The sequence below is a fragment of the Symphalangus syndactylus genome, chromosome 24 (genome assembly GCF_028878055.3).
Source record: "Symphalangus syndactylus isolate Jambi chromosome 24, NHGRI_mSymSyn1-v2.1_pri, whole genome shotgun sequence".
Taxonomy (NCBI): Eukaryota; Metazoa; Chordata; class Mammalia; order Primates; family Hylobatidae; genus Symphalangus; species Symphalangus syndactylus.
Window position 1 is genome coordinate 54,254,946 of NC_072446.2, and position 13,757 is coordinate 54,268,702.

Below are 13,757 nucleotides of genomic sequence, written 5' to 3' on the forward strand. Positions count from 1 at the left end.
ACCTCTCCTGAACCTCTACACTCCCCTATCCTGCCTCGTTCCTATTCCTAACATTTCTCTTTCCTGACACTGTGCATTTAGTTAGTAGTTTGTTGATTGCCTGTGTCGTCTCACTGAAAGGGAATGTATTAGTCCATCTTCACACTGCTATAAAAAAACTACCTGAGACTAGGTAATTTGTAAAGAAAAGAGGTTTAATTGACTCACAGTTCTGCATGGCTGGGGAGGTCTCAGGAAACTTACAATCATGGCAAAGGGGAAGCACAGTGCGTCTTACATGGCAGCAGGAGAGAGAGAGAGAGCCCACACAAAAGGGGAAGTGCCACACTTGAAAACCATCAGATCTTGTGAGACTCACTCACTATCACAAGAACAGCATGGCAGAAATCCACCCCCACTATCCAATCACCTCTTGTCAGGTCCCTCCCCTGACACATGGGGATTACAATTCGACATGAGATTTGGGTGGGGACACAGAGCCAAACCATATCGGGGAAGCTCTGTGAGGGCCAGATTGCACGCTTTTTTCACTGCTGGGTCCCCAGTGCTGGAGCATGGCAGGCTCTCGAGCAAGATTTATCAGGTGAGCAAATTTCATGAACAAACTGAAGAGCAGATTCAAGGAAATAGGAATTTGGGTCCACTTCTCTTTCCTCATTACTGGCAGGATTTTCAATTATTGGGGAGGTATCTGACTTGAAGTAAATTCTCTGTCAGGGAAGTTTCTCAAATTTCCCAGAAGCGCTTGAGTCTACCTGAGTTCTCTTTGGTCATGGTTCCACTCAATCAGTCTGCTCTGCACACACAGCAGATGTCATTCCAATATCTGTCATACTTGATGCCCTCTGCTGGGCACCTGGGGCTGTGCATCCCTGGAGAGCTCTTTGCCAATGCTTGTTCTCTTGCTTGAAGAGTCAGGTCAGACCCCAAGAGAGAATGAGATTGTGACAGCAAGACATCATGAGGATGACGTGGGTTTGTGCTAGTCATATAATAACAAGTCATTTCAACATATGTTTGTATATATTTATTAGCAAAGCTACATACTACCAATACTAGTGTTCTGAGATGCTCTGGGTAAAATCACCAGATCAAATGACATTGCACAGTCACCACTAAGATTCTGGTTTTGGTTCTGCAATTACTCCCACTTTGACTAGACAGAATCAACACATCTCTATAAGCCCCAAATCACAGGCAAATCTGGGAGGTCAATGTGTAGCAAACACAGCGGGTGCTCCTCTCCTACACCACTTCAGGGAATAGTGCCCACCTTCCCATCATCAGCACCTGCACACTTCAGCCAAAAGGACTTCCTGCACCATTTTCCTCCATGTGGCAGACCAGAAGAGCCTTTTAAGAACAGCCCTCAAGCTCTGACTGACAGGAGTTGGGGTGTAAATACCCCAGCTCCCTCAGTCTGAGGCATGTCCCATACTATCTTCCAGGGTTTCCAGCTGGATGAAGCTCCAATGGCCCCAAGAGGTAAATGGATTGGTGCTGCACCATTATGGGCTGCCTCCCTTTTGTCTCATTTCCCTGCTCCCCTAACCATGCTTCCTGAGATTGCCTCCCAATTAGCTTTTCCTCTCTGCTTCTCAATAAACCCAAACCAAGACAGAGTAATAGAAATATTGGAATGAGGAGGAAATGGAAAGGTCACCCAGTGCCATTCTACAAATGGGGAACTGAAACTCAAGAGGTAATTGGTTCACTATGAATGCAATAAGTATTTGAGATTAGAATCCAGACTTCCAGATTCTTAGTCCAGGATTCTTTCCAGCATACCCTTATCTCCAGATACAACCTGGGCATGAGATAATCAAATGTTTGCTTAGTATTTCTTTCTTTGTATTTATTGTTTGTTTGTTTGTTGAGACACAGTCTCCCTCTGTCACCCAGACTGGAGTGCAGTTACACAACCACAGCTCACTGCAGCCTCCCAGGCTCAAGTTGTCCTCCCACCCCCACTTCCTGAGAAGCTGAGACTACAGTGTGTGCCACCATGCCGGGCTAAATATTTTTTATTTTGGTAGAGATGGGGTGCTTAGTATTTCATATCCTAGAATCTGTGACTCCCTGATTACAGTGTCATAACGAGTAAATGTTTTATGTTCACAGAAACATACTTTATTTGAAATCATTTCTATGCATTGACGTACGTGAAATTCTTGAGGAAGTTGATTTGGCATTATAATAAATGGCAATTTCATACTTTTCAATATACTTCTTTTGAGATTTAGGGGTAAACTCAAAACCTGAGCATAAGTACACACAACAAAACAGGAACAATTTTAAAAAGTGTAAGTGTATACCTAAGATAGCCATCCCTCAGCCACCTTTCCTAGAAAATCCAGTGTGAAAATATTCGAATTACAGAAAGAAATGGAACTCTGGCTGGGATAGATGGATAGAAAATCGCATAAAGGAACATCCGTGTGGAATAATGGTCAGACTTTGGAGGGGGAGTTAGGTTCAAGTCACTTGAGTAAACTATAGCAAATCATCCTCTACAGATTTCCAAATATCTTCACCTATTAAAATGGAGAAGATTAGACTAATGCCTTAAAAGCACAGTTCTAAGTGTTTCAAATATTAACCCAGTTTAACTTCACAGCAACTCCTTGGGACAGGTATAGTCTTAACACCATTTTACAGATGCATAAACAGTGGCACAGAAAGGTTAAGCAGCTTGCCAAAGGTCACACAGTTAGAATGCAGCAGAGCTGGGATCTGAGCCCAGGCCCAGTTTGTGCACTTGGCCACCGCTCTTTACTGGGCCTCTGGGAGTGGCCTCAGTCTCTAAGGGAAACTCAGAAGCAAGAGTGCCTTGTAAACTATAAAGACACCCCAAATGAATTACTAGAGCTGCTCAAAGCACAAACCCACTAACTGATTTTATGGCAGTTTGAGTGCACAGGAGCTGGGAAAGTCATCATGAGAATCCCCATCCATAAGCCTGGCCGGTCACCTCCTCAAACCCAGGTCTCTCCTCCCACCAGCAGCCTGAGAGCACCAAGTTCCTCAGCACTCTAGCCAGGAAGCCCAAAGTCTCCTTCAGCCCCTGAGATTAGCGGTTTCTCCTCTCTGATTCCAGAATTCATGCCTCTGGCAGCCATGTGCATCACAAAAATCATTTCAGAAGTCCAAACAGTAATATTGCTGCCACCAGAAATGAGCCGCCTAGAGAGAATTCTTTAGTGACCTGTCATCGATGAGAAGCCACTGCCAGCAGTCAGCCTGAGTGACCTCGCAGTGGTTGAAAATGCTTCCTTAGACTTCTAATTTATGGTTGGCTATATAGGTTCGAACTCCCCCTGCTAATAGCTTCCTTCTGTTTGTAACATGCTTGGTGAGTTCAAAGAGTGATCATTGGGTGAAGAAGGTTAGAGACTTGGGACTGCTGTCTTGACTGGCACAGAGGTTAAATGGAAATTGGGACTTTAGAAAAGGTCAATGAAGTCTTAAAATAGTGGAGGGAAAGGGAAAGAATGTATTTTTGTGGGCAGTGAAATGATGGGATACTTGCCTTTCTTCTGATGTAATCTTCACAATAATTTTCCCATTGGATCCATGATCTCTTGATGTTCACTGCTCAAGAAGAGTTTGACAATAGTGTGGGTAATACGGAGGGCTTCCAAAAATAAAGCAGCAAATCATCTCAAGCACAGTTCTACTGGGCTTTGCAATTAGGGCTAATTTTTGTTGCTGTGTTAGCATTTCTGTTTTTAAAACATTGATGGTTTTTTTTTTTGTTTTTTGGTTTTGTTTTTTTTTTCTTTTTTTATTCTCCAGTACGATTCTAATTGCTTCAGGGAATTACAAAAATAATTTCGAAAGAGTGAAGGGCCCAGTAGGCACATTTTACATAAGTCATTTACTTGGCTCTTCCAAATGCCTCTTAAAGGTACGTGGCAATCCCATTTTACAGGTGAGAAGACTGAGGCTCAGTGAGTTCTAGTAACTTGACAAAGCCCCACAGCAAGCTGACAGATGAGTTAGGATTCTAGTTTTCTTATGAGGATTCCAGGATTCTTATAAGAAAATTTCCACCCAAATGGAGGTAGCAAAGAACACATAAAATTTGAAAGAGTACATTGCTGAAGACAGAATTTCAGAGACATCACATTCTCTTGAAATGGGATGCTCCATTCTCCATAAGTCATGTGGTGGGAAAAGCAAAGACGTTGGGGTCCAATTGATCTGCACTGGAATCCTGACTCATCTGTCAGCTTGCTGATGGGCTTTGCCAAGTTACTAGAACTCACTGAGCCTCAGTCTTCTCACCTGTAAAATGGGATCGCCACGTACCTTTAAGAGGCATTTGGAAGAGCCAATTAAATGACTTATGTAAAATGTGCCTACCGGGCCCTTCACTCTTTCGAAATTATTTCTTAATGTTCCATAATAGATGTAGAGAAATAATCCATTAGGCTGAAGCTTCACAAGGACAGAAACTCTGTTTCTCCATTTCCCAATGCCTGGCAGAGTAAGGGCTCAAAAAACAGGTCTGTCTTTACTGACCTCTCACTTCCACTCTCACAGGACGCTTGCTCCTTGGAGATGCGGAAGCAGTAGCTTCCCAACACTCCCAAAGCCACATGGATGACCCGTGGCAGCTGGACCCCAGGCCACATGCCTCGCCATCAGGTGTGGCATCCATGGCTGCTTCATCAAGTCAATGGCTGATTAATAACTGCCAGCAATAACTGTCGTCTATTTCTCTTTATCAGCGTGTTCTGGGAGGAAATTGCTATAAATAAATTTGTGAAGGAAAATCAAATAGCTTACATCAAATTCCAAATGTCATTTACAACTAAATTCAGAATATCATTGCATTATTGTTAGAGACAGAGAGAGGGAAGAAGAATAGCCCTTGACATGGAGTGAGAAAACCTGGCTCCTAGTCCATGCCATTTGGAATTGCGGCTTTAGAAAATCCTGTGTGCCCTATTATCTTGTAGCCGACAAAATATAGTAGATTTGCATGTCCTAAAAATACTTAGCTACTGCACTACTTATACCTTGGGATGGGGGGGTGGCACACAGAGCAATATCAAATTTCCTAAAAATGGAAATTTCCAAATTCACAAGCCTGGGCTGTACTTTAGGCTGCTTGGATTGTAGTTCCTAATATACAATCTCAGCCATGGGCCACTGAGCTCCGGTGTATAATGCCACCCCAGTTGCTGAGAAAGTAAGACTGACCTTGGCCCTGCCAGGCTGACTTGCTTGAGTTATCCTGTGGGGTAAACTGTATTCTCCACTTGCAACCTTTGCTTCCTTCCCACCCTTGCCATAAGTCACTGTGAATGGACTTCACTTTCTCCGTTGATTTGGGGCTTGTCTATATATTGTGCTTTGGCCAATAAGATATGGGCAAAAATGACAGTGTGCCAATTCTGAGCCCAAGGCTTCAGAACATCACATTTCTGCTCATCCTTATTTGACTTGAGCAACAACCATGAGCTGACTATATCCTGGGTCATCATGGATCCCAGAATGAGAGACAGATGGAGGAAGCCTGAACCCACTGGGAACTTGAAGCCAAGATCAGCTCTCTGACCTAGAGGCCCATGATTTTTAAAGAATCAGCGATTGTTGTTTTATGTTACTGAGATTTTTGATGGTGTTTATTACACAGCATTAAACACTTCCCAAAGCTAAGAATTACATGAATTTGCATGGTCTGTGATTTAGTGCCTCCTATTTTACCTTCAGCTCCATCACCAGCCTTATTTCTTTATCTGACTTAATATTTACTAAGAATAGAAAGATTTCCCAGGGACACTGTCAGGATCTGAAAAGAGATTGTCCCATAGCTGTCATGTCTAAGAATCTCCTGTGAGTAGACAACAGTTTGACCAACTCATAAACAAATGTGGGGAAACAAGGGAACTGTCCCTGGTTATCGTCCAGTCTTGTTCAAGAGACCTGGATATTTCTCCATTTTGAACCCCACAGCTCCAGGATTTGAGTCTAAAACATGTTTCATTTACACCCACAAGATTTCATGGGAAATGAAGACATCAGACTTCTACCTTGTTTTCATAACTGTGTGAAACCCAAATCTTTCTAACAACTTTTGGATAAACTCTTGCAGTGACTGGATGCAAATCTAGACAATCAGGGCCAGAGAGAAATCTGGAAATGGTCCTGATGCCTCCTGCCCCTTCTGCTCTGCTGTGGACTCAAGTGTGGTTTCTGGAAAGCTGTTCTCTCACATGTGCCTCGAATGCCTCTTTGGTCAGAGCAGGAAGCACAAGGAAAGCCTTTGGGATTCGGATGGACAGACAGATAGCTTGGTATGTTGTTTCTTTGGGGTTGCCCTTAGCAACCCGATTAAGGAAATTGCTTGCAGGCAGTTTTCTGGAAGAACATGGCCCGGGGCAATAGAGAAGAAAGATTTTGAAAAGACCATCTTTGGAGCTTGAGGGGGTTTGGCAAGACCACATCTCAGCAGGAGCCCCACTGCTTTTGCAAAACACTTGGAGAGCACACAATATTGTTGGCTCATATCGATGTTTATATAGTGCTGACTTAAGATATAAATACTTCCCCACTTTTCTAAATTATCCTATGTCATTTATGAGATGCTAGTTGCCATTTTCAATCTTCTTCCAGCATTTAAAAGTGGGAGAAAAAAGGATATTAATACTCTGCAGGCATAAAAAATGAGAACAGATAATATTTATTGAGTACTTACTAAGTACCTAACACTGCCTTGTGTTTTTGTATCTCATTTAACCCACACAAAAATCCTAGGAGATAGGTACTATTAGAAACTCTTTCCAATAAGAAAACTGGATTTACAAACATTAAATAACTTGGTTGAGTCTATAAGGCTGGAAATGGTATGGTACATTAAGGTCCCTGTCAGCCTGACTTTAAGGTTGGTTTCCTTAATAGCTACTTTGAGTTAGAAGAGCGTCCATGAATTGTGGAGTACTGGCCTTTAAAACCCATGTGTCATGAAATGAGTTCCTTAAAGTTAGATGAGATTAACATGAAATCAGCACAAGAGAGAGCTACCTTCTGCAAGTGTCAGTGATAGCCAATAATCACAACATCATTTAATTGATTCATCAATCAATTTATTAATAGGGAGCTGAGCAACCTTTGTGAGCATGAGTCTAGAACTGTAGGCTCGTTCGTGACAAGGGTGTCACAGCTCCATCCTGTAAGAAACTTACCATCTGGTATTAAAAATATATTAATAAATTTAAGTAATAAATTGTACGATGGTTATTTTTTAAGTTTCCTTAGCTGTTAAAGGAATATGATGAAATATTTATGGTAGAAAGATATCTGAGATTTACTTCAACATAATATGGAGAAGGAGTGACAAAGCTGGATGCTGGGGATGTAGGAGTTCACTAGACTATACTCTCAATTTTTGTATATGTTTGAATATTTCTATAGTGACAAATTATTTTAAAAAAAAAACTTATCACCTAATGGGTAGGCCTAATAGTTATTTGGAAATAAGTTAAATTGAGAGAAATAAGGTTAATACTTAAAAGATAGACCCAATTTACAAGGATAATTGTTTAAAAGATAGATCAGTTCAGTTCATGAAAATTCAAAGAAAAGAGGGAGCATGAATGAGCCTAACTGGAGCCCAGAAATAGGCACTTTCAACACGAGGCTAGACAGGACACATAAAAGAGTGGTGTAGAGGAAAAGAGGAGGGGACCTCAACAAACCCCACTGATTATCTCAGGGGGTCATCCCACAAAAGGAAGCATTAAAGAAAGGATTTCACAATTGTGAAGTCTCGTGATCAGTGGGAAAGAGGAAGAGAAGAGCTGTCCAGGCTCAGGGAACCAACTACATAAAGATTCAGAGCATCCAAGTGCAGAGACCCCTTAGGAAATGAGATTAAATCAATACAATAGGTTATAAGGACGTGTGGAGGAAGCTGGTCGGACACCCAGAAGTTGACACTCTATCCTGCAGACAAGAGGGAACTGCAACAACCCATATTTCAGGAATGTAATGCTGGTTGCTGCATGAGATTGGTGAGAGGGAGAGATCCTAGAAATAGGCAGCCCAGGATGGTGAGAGGCCAGATCCCGACCCGGACTGCAGCGGGGATGGACGGGAAATTGAAAGCCATGCATCTGAGATTCTGGAATGACGAGTTGGCCAATGGGATGCTCCCACAGAGAAGAAATACTGACCTGGATCTAATCATGACAGCATCTTCAGCTGTCTCCTGTGTGACTCTCCCTGGAAGGAGGCAGCCCCCTGGTTGAAGGAACTCTGCAGAGCCTCCCAGCTCTCTCCCATCCAGCCTCCTCCCCAGGTGCCTCATGGCCAGAAAACGCATGCTTAGGGCTTCAGGGCCAAACTTTAAAACAGGCCTCCCATCATCAACCAGAAGTTCATTACGTTTCTGACCCTCTTGAATTGAGAACATTCTTGATCACCTCTTTTTCCCGATTAACAGTGGCCCTGGCTTGAAGGGAGCCTTTCCTGCTGCTTGAGCAGAATAAGGGGGTTCTAGAGTGAATCATGCAACTCTCTCAAGAAATTCAACCAGGGCCAGGTGCGGTGGCTCATGCCAGTAATCCCAGCACTTTGGGAGGCCAAGGCAGATGGATCACCTGAGGTCAGGAGTTCAAGACCAGCCTGGCCAACATGGAGAAACCCCGCCTCTATTAAAAATGCAAAGATTAGCTGGGCATGGTGGTGGGAGCCTGTATTCCCAGCTACTAGGGAGGCTGAGGCAAGAGAATCACTTGAACCCAGAAGGCAGAAGTTGTAGCAGTGAGCCGAGATCACGCCACTGCACTCCAGCCTGGGCAACAAAGAGCAAAACTCCGACTCAAAAAAAAAAAAGAAAAGAAAAGAAGAGAAATACAACCAGAATCCAACCATAGGAAAGCTCGAGGGAATGGTTTGGGGAGGTCTTGTCTCCTCACAGCACAGAGCCATGATTATGTGTGTTGCGTGTTTGGATATCCAGCTGCAGCCATGGAGACCAGCAGGGCTAGGTTAGGACAGGACAATGCCAGGATGACACCACATCCCCTGAAAGGAGGAGCTGGGAAGGGTCAGCAACTAGAGAAATACTGCACTCAAATTCTCTCACGTCCAGAAGAGGCAGCCAGTATCTCACGGGGAGCGTGCGGCTGACTCCAGTGCTGATATTCCTGGGTGTCAGAGTGAGAACTCAAGGCGGGATGGAAGAGTGAACTTGGCCCTTGGTCACAGCCATTTGGAGTTTATGTGGCAGCAAATAGAAGCCAGTGGGAGGTGTGAAGCCCAGGTGTGGCAACCAGGAAAGGGGCCAGGATAAAGGTGTGAGGTGAAGGCCTGGTAAAAGGAACAATGTGAATTCCCAGGCAGTGAGACCCACAGGGTGGAAGGAGATGACAGGCTACCAAGGACTCTCCAGTTAGTGGTCACAGCAAAACCTGCGTTAGAAAACTCGGTATCCCAAAGGAAAATAAGTCATATATCAAAAATACCTGCATGCGTATGTTTATTGCAGCACAATTCACAATTGCAAAGATATGGAAACAACCTACTTGCCCATCAACAGATGAGTGGACAAAAAAAACGTGGTCTACATACACCATGGAATACTACTCAGCCATTAAAAAAATGAAATAATATCTTTTGCAGCACCTGGATGAAACTGAAGGACATTATTCTAAGAGTGAAGTAACTCAGGAATAGAAAACCGAATACCGCATGTTTTCACTAATAAGTGGGAGCTAAGCTATGGGTTCACAAAGGCATACAGGGTGGTATAATGGAGACTCAGAGGAGGAGGGTGAGGGATTAAAAAAAAAACTACATATTGGGTACAACGTACACTACTAAGTCAAAGGGTGCACTAAAACCTCAGACTTCACCGCTACAGCATTTATTCATGTAAACAAAATCCACCTGTACCCCAAAAGCTATTGAAATAAAAATATACATATATATATAAAGAAAACTCAGTAGTCCAAAGTGACTTCAAATAGTTTTTCATTTTCTAAACAGGAACTGTACCATTTAAATAAAGCACACAGCCTTGGTCTCCATTTTTTGCTTCCTCCCATCAGTGCTTTTATTCTCTAATTCATTGCATTGTTGTCTCTGTATCTGTTCTGGACTATCAGTAATGTTTAGCTAAGGCTTACAGATGGTAAAATAAAAGGTGTTTTATAAGCATAAGGCATAATCCATTCGTCCTCTTACTTACCAAAACATAGATTACGACAGGAAACAGAGTAGGAAGAAAGCCTGCGTCACACTGAAAGGTTGCATTTCATTTTGGGTTGGAAGTGAATGTGCTGAGATTTTAGTTCTATTAGCAACAAAAATCACCGTGTAGAATGAAAAACATAATATTTTTTAAAATCATATTAATTGACTTCATTTTGTGTGTCAGTTAGTTCAGAAAAGATTTCATAGCCCTGACTGTGGAAAGAAGTAAACTAGACAAGGGAATATTTTATGTACTATATCTGTTTCTCATAAACTGACATGTCACTAGTGCTCTCATCACCGAATGAGAGAATATTCTATTTGAATTCTCCCTTCCTACACCATATGGACTATCATTGTTCAATTCTAGAAATCTGTTTATAATTTAATCAGAGTACAGATTACATTAAGATGAGACCTGAAACTTCTTTAGTAACCATTGTCAACAAATGATTCTTGTGCTGATAGCTAGTGTACAAAACAGAACACTAACAGCACAGGATAAAAGTCTCAGAAATAACGTCATTTGGGCCTTTCACTGTGAAAAAGGAGATTTTTTGAACTACACCAGTCCTGTCTGCCTAGGTCACTATTCTAGGTCAACCTGTATCCTCTGATCCAAGTAGATGGAATTTCTCTTGATCCATTTGTCTTCCGGAAAGAAACCCACTCTTCCAAATCCACCTTTAACGTGTTCTTCCCCTGTGACAGGAAGGGCTCAGCCCCCTCACTGCCTTCTTCCCTTTCAGACTTTGCTCTTTGGTGCTATGTCCAGTGAAAATGAACCCTTGCTTACCGTCAGTCGTATTTACTGCTTCCGTTTTACCCTTTGCCTCTCCTTGTCCTCAGTTCTCAGAGTAACAAACACACACAGACACACACATACACACTCGCATACACATGTGCAAGCATGATTCACACACATTCACATACTCAGGAGCACACGCACATGCACATTGGCAGGTCTGTAAACAGTCCCACGAGAGACTGACATTTATGCCTCTGAGACTCTGTGCTCTTCTGGGCTTCCTGGCTTGCCCTTTTTGCCGGTCTTGTCGACTTTCTATTTGTCCTCCTCACAATTCCATGCTGCCTGGACTTTGGCCAGAGGTTTCCATGAATCATAGACTCCCTAGGTTCTCCTCCTTTCACCTACTCACCTGTATCCCCCAAAAATGTGAGCTCAGGCTTTAGACATTGTTACATTCTATAAATATGGTTAAATATCACTGGGGACCCACTGAAATAATAGAAATAAAATTGATATAAAATGGAAATAAGATATGTAAATTATATAAGTACATAATAGCTAAACTTGCAGAGAGAGAAAATCTAATAAAAATAAATCATGACACTTTGGGAGGCCGAGGCGGGCGGATCACGAGGTCAGGAGATCGAGACCATCTTGGCTAACACGGAGAAACCCCATCTCTACTGAAAATACAAAAAAAATTAGCCGGGCGTGATGGCGGGCGCCTGTAGTTCCAGCTACTCGGGAAGCTGAGGCAGGAGAATGGCGTGAACCCGGGAGGCGGAGCTTGCAGTGAGCCAAGATCGCGCCACCACACTCTAGCCTGGGCGACAAAGTGAGATTCTGTCTGAAAAAAAAATAAAAATAAATAAATCATGAAACTTTGGCTCAATCTAAATTCAATGAAGGAGAAAATAGAAGCAATAGCAAAGAGTCAAATAGAAATTAAAAAGCAAGATGAGAATAGGCAAGCTCAAATGTATAAATAATTACAACACACCAGAATGAATGAAACTCACTAATGGAAGGGGGAGCTTATCAGCTTGAAATAAAACAAAAACATAAGCCAGCTCTACACTGTTTACAGGACACATAACTTAAGCTAAGGACATGGAAAGGTTGAACAAAAGATGCAAAAATAAATGCCAGGTAAGTATTAATCAAAAACAAGCTGGGAAAACTATGTTATAATTAGACAAAATAGATTTGAAGACGAAAATCATTAAGCGGGATAGAGAGGGTGGTACATCATGATAAAACGTCCCTGTCTTCAAAAAGCTGTTAAAAGTTCTAAACTTGAATGCACCTAATAAAGTAACCTCAAAATTTATAAAGCAAAAATTGATTCAAAACCAAAATGAGACATTGACAAACTTATTATCACGGTAGGAAATTCCTAATTACTGCTCTCATTGATATGGCCAATGGAACAAAAAATATTAAGGATTTAACAATATCAACGAATTTAAAGTCATACATCAATATGGTGCCCATATTTATGTAAAATTAGAAGAAGAAGAGAAACAGAGAAGATAAATAGGGAAAAGAAGATGAAAATAAGAACTATCTAAAAATTTAAAACACTGATCCAAAGAGCTACTAAAACTCAAACTATAAATTATACACTAGTAATAAGCCATGTAACATTTTATATCAAAGCATATCAGATAAAGATTAATCTGTACTCAAAGAAAAATTTACAGCACTCGTGCATTTATCTAAAAATGAGAAAGACTAAAAATAAATTATCTAAACTTTTAGCTCAAGAAGCTAGAAAAAGATCAAAACAAGCATACAGGAAATTTATGAAACGAATGAATAAAGGTAAAAGAAGCTACTAAAATATGACACCAAAGAATTACAATTAATCTATTAAGCCAAAAGCTATTTTATTAAAAACTAATAAAATAGGCAAAGCCTTAGAAAATCTGACTAAGAAATTAGCAGAGAATAAACAAATTTAAGAATAAGAAAGAGAATATAGAAATGTAGAGAAGACTTTTTTTAATTAGTAAAATTAATTTTAAGAAAAAGCAGAAAGGCTGAGTAGATGATAAACTTTGGAAGAAACTGCAAAAGCATTCAAAGCTTTAGTCCTTCAATAAAAAAGAGGGGAAAAAAATAGGACACTAGGCCCACACAGATTTAGGGATGAGGTACTACTGAACATTAAAGAAACAGACCCTCTAATACAGGAATTGCTCAGGAGAACAGAAAAAGATGAAAAGTTACTCAATTCATTTCACTAGTTAAAAAAAACAAGAATATCCAAATCAAGGAAAGACAACTCCAGAAAACAAAATAATAGGTGCTACTCTTTAGTGAATATGCACCCAAAAGCCTTAGTATAATACTATCAAGTCAAAATCAACAATACGTATTAAAAGAATCATATGTTATATCCAAATAAGGTTTATATTAAGAATACAAGACCCATTTGAAATTACAAAGATTTATTTATGTTAACAACTGTGTTAATATATTAAATTAGAAAAATTGTATGATAATCTCAATAGAGGTCAAAAATAATTTGATAAAGTTCAAAACAATACCTGATAAAAAAAAAAAACATGTTTAGCAAACTAGACATCAAAAAGAATGTGCTAAATTCAATCTACTAGAAGTCCCCAGCAAGTCTCATGCTTAGTGGGGAGAAACATAAATGACAAAACCAAACTACTCTCACCATAACCATTCAATATCCTATAGAAGTACTTGTCAACACAACAGAATAAGAAAAAGAAATAAGACACTGACAAAGGAAAGGAAAACTGCTATTTTCTGCACATGATATGATTAT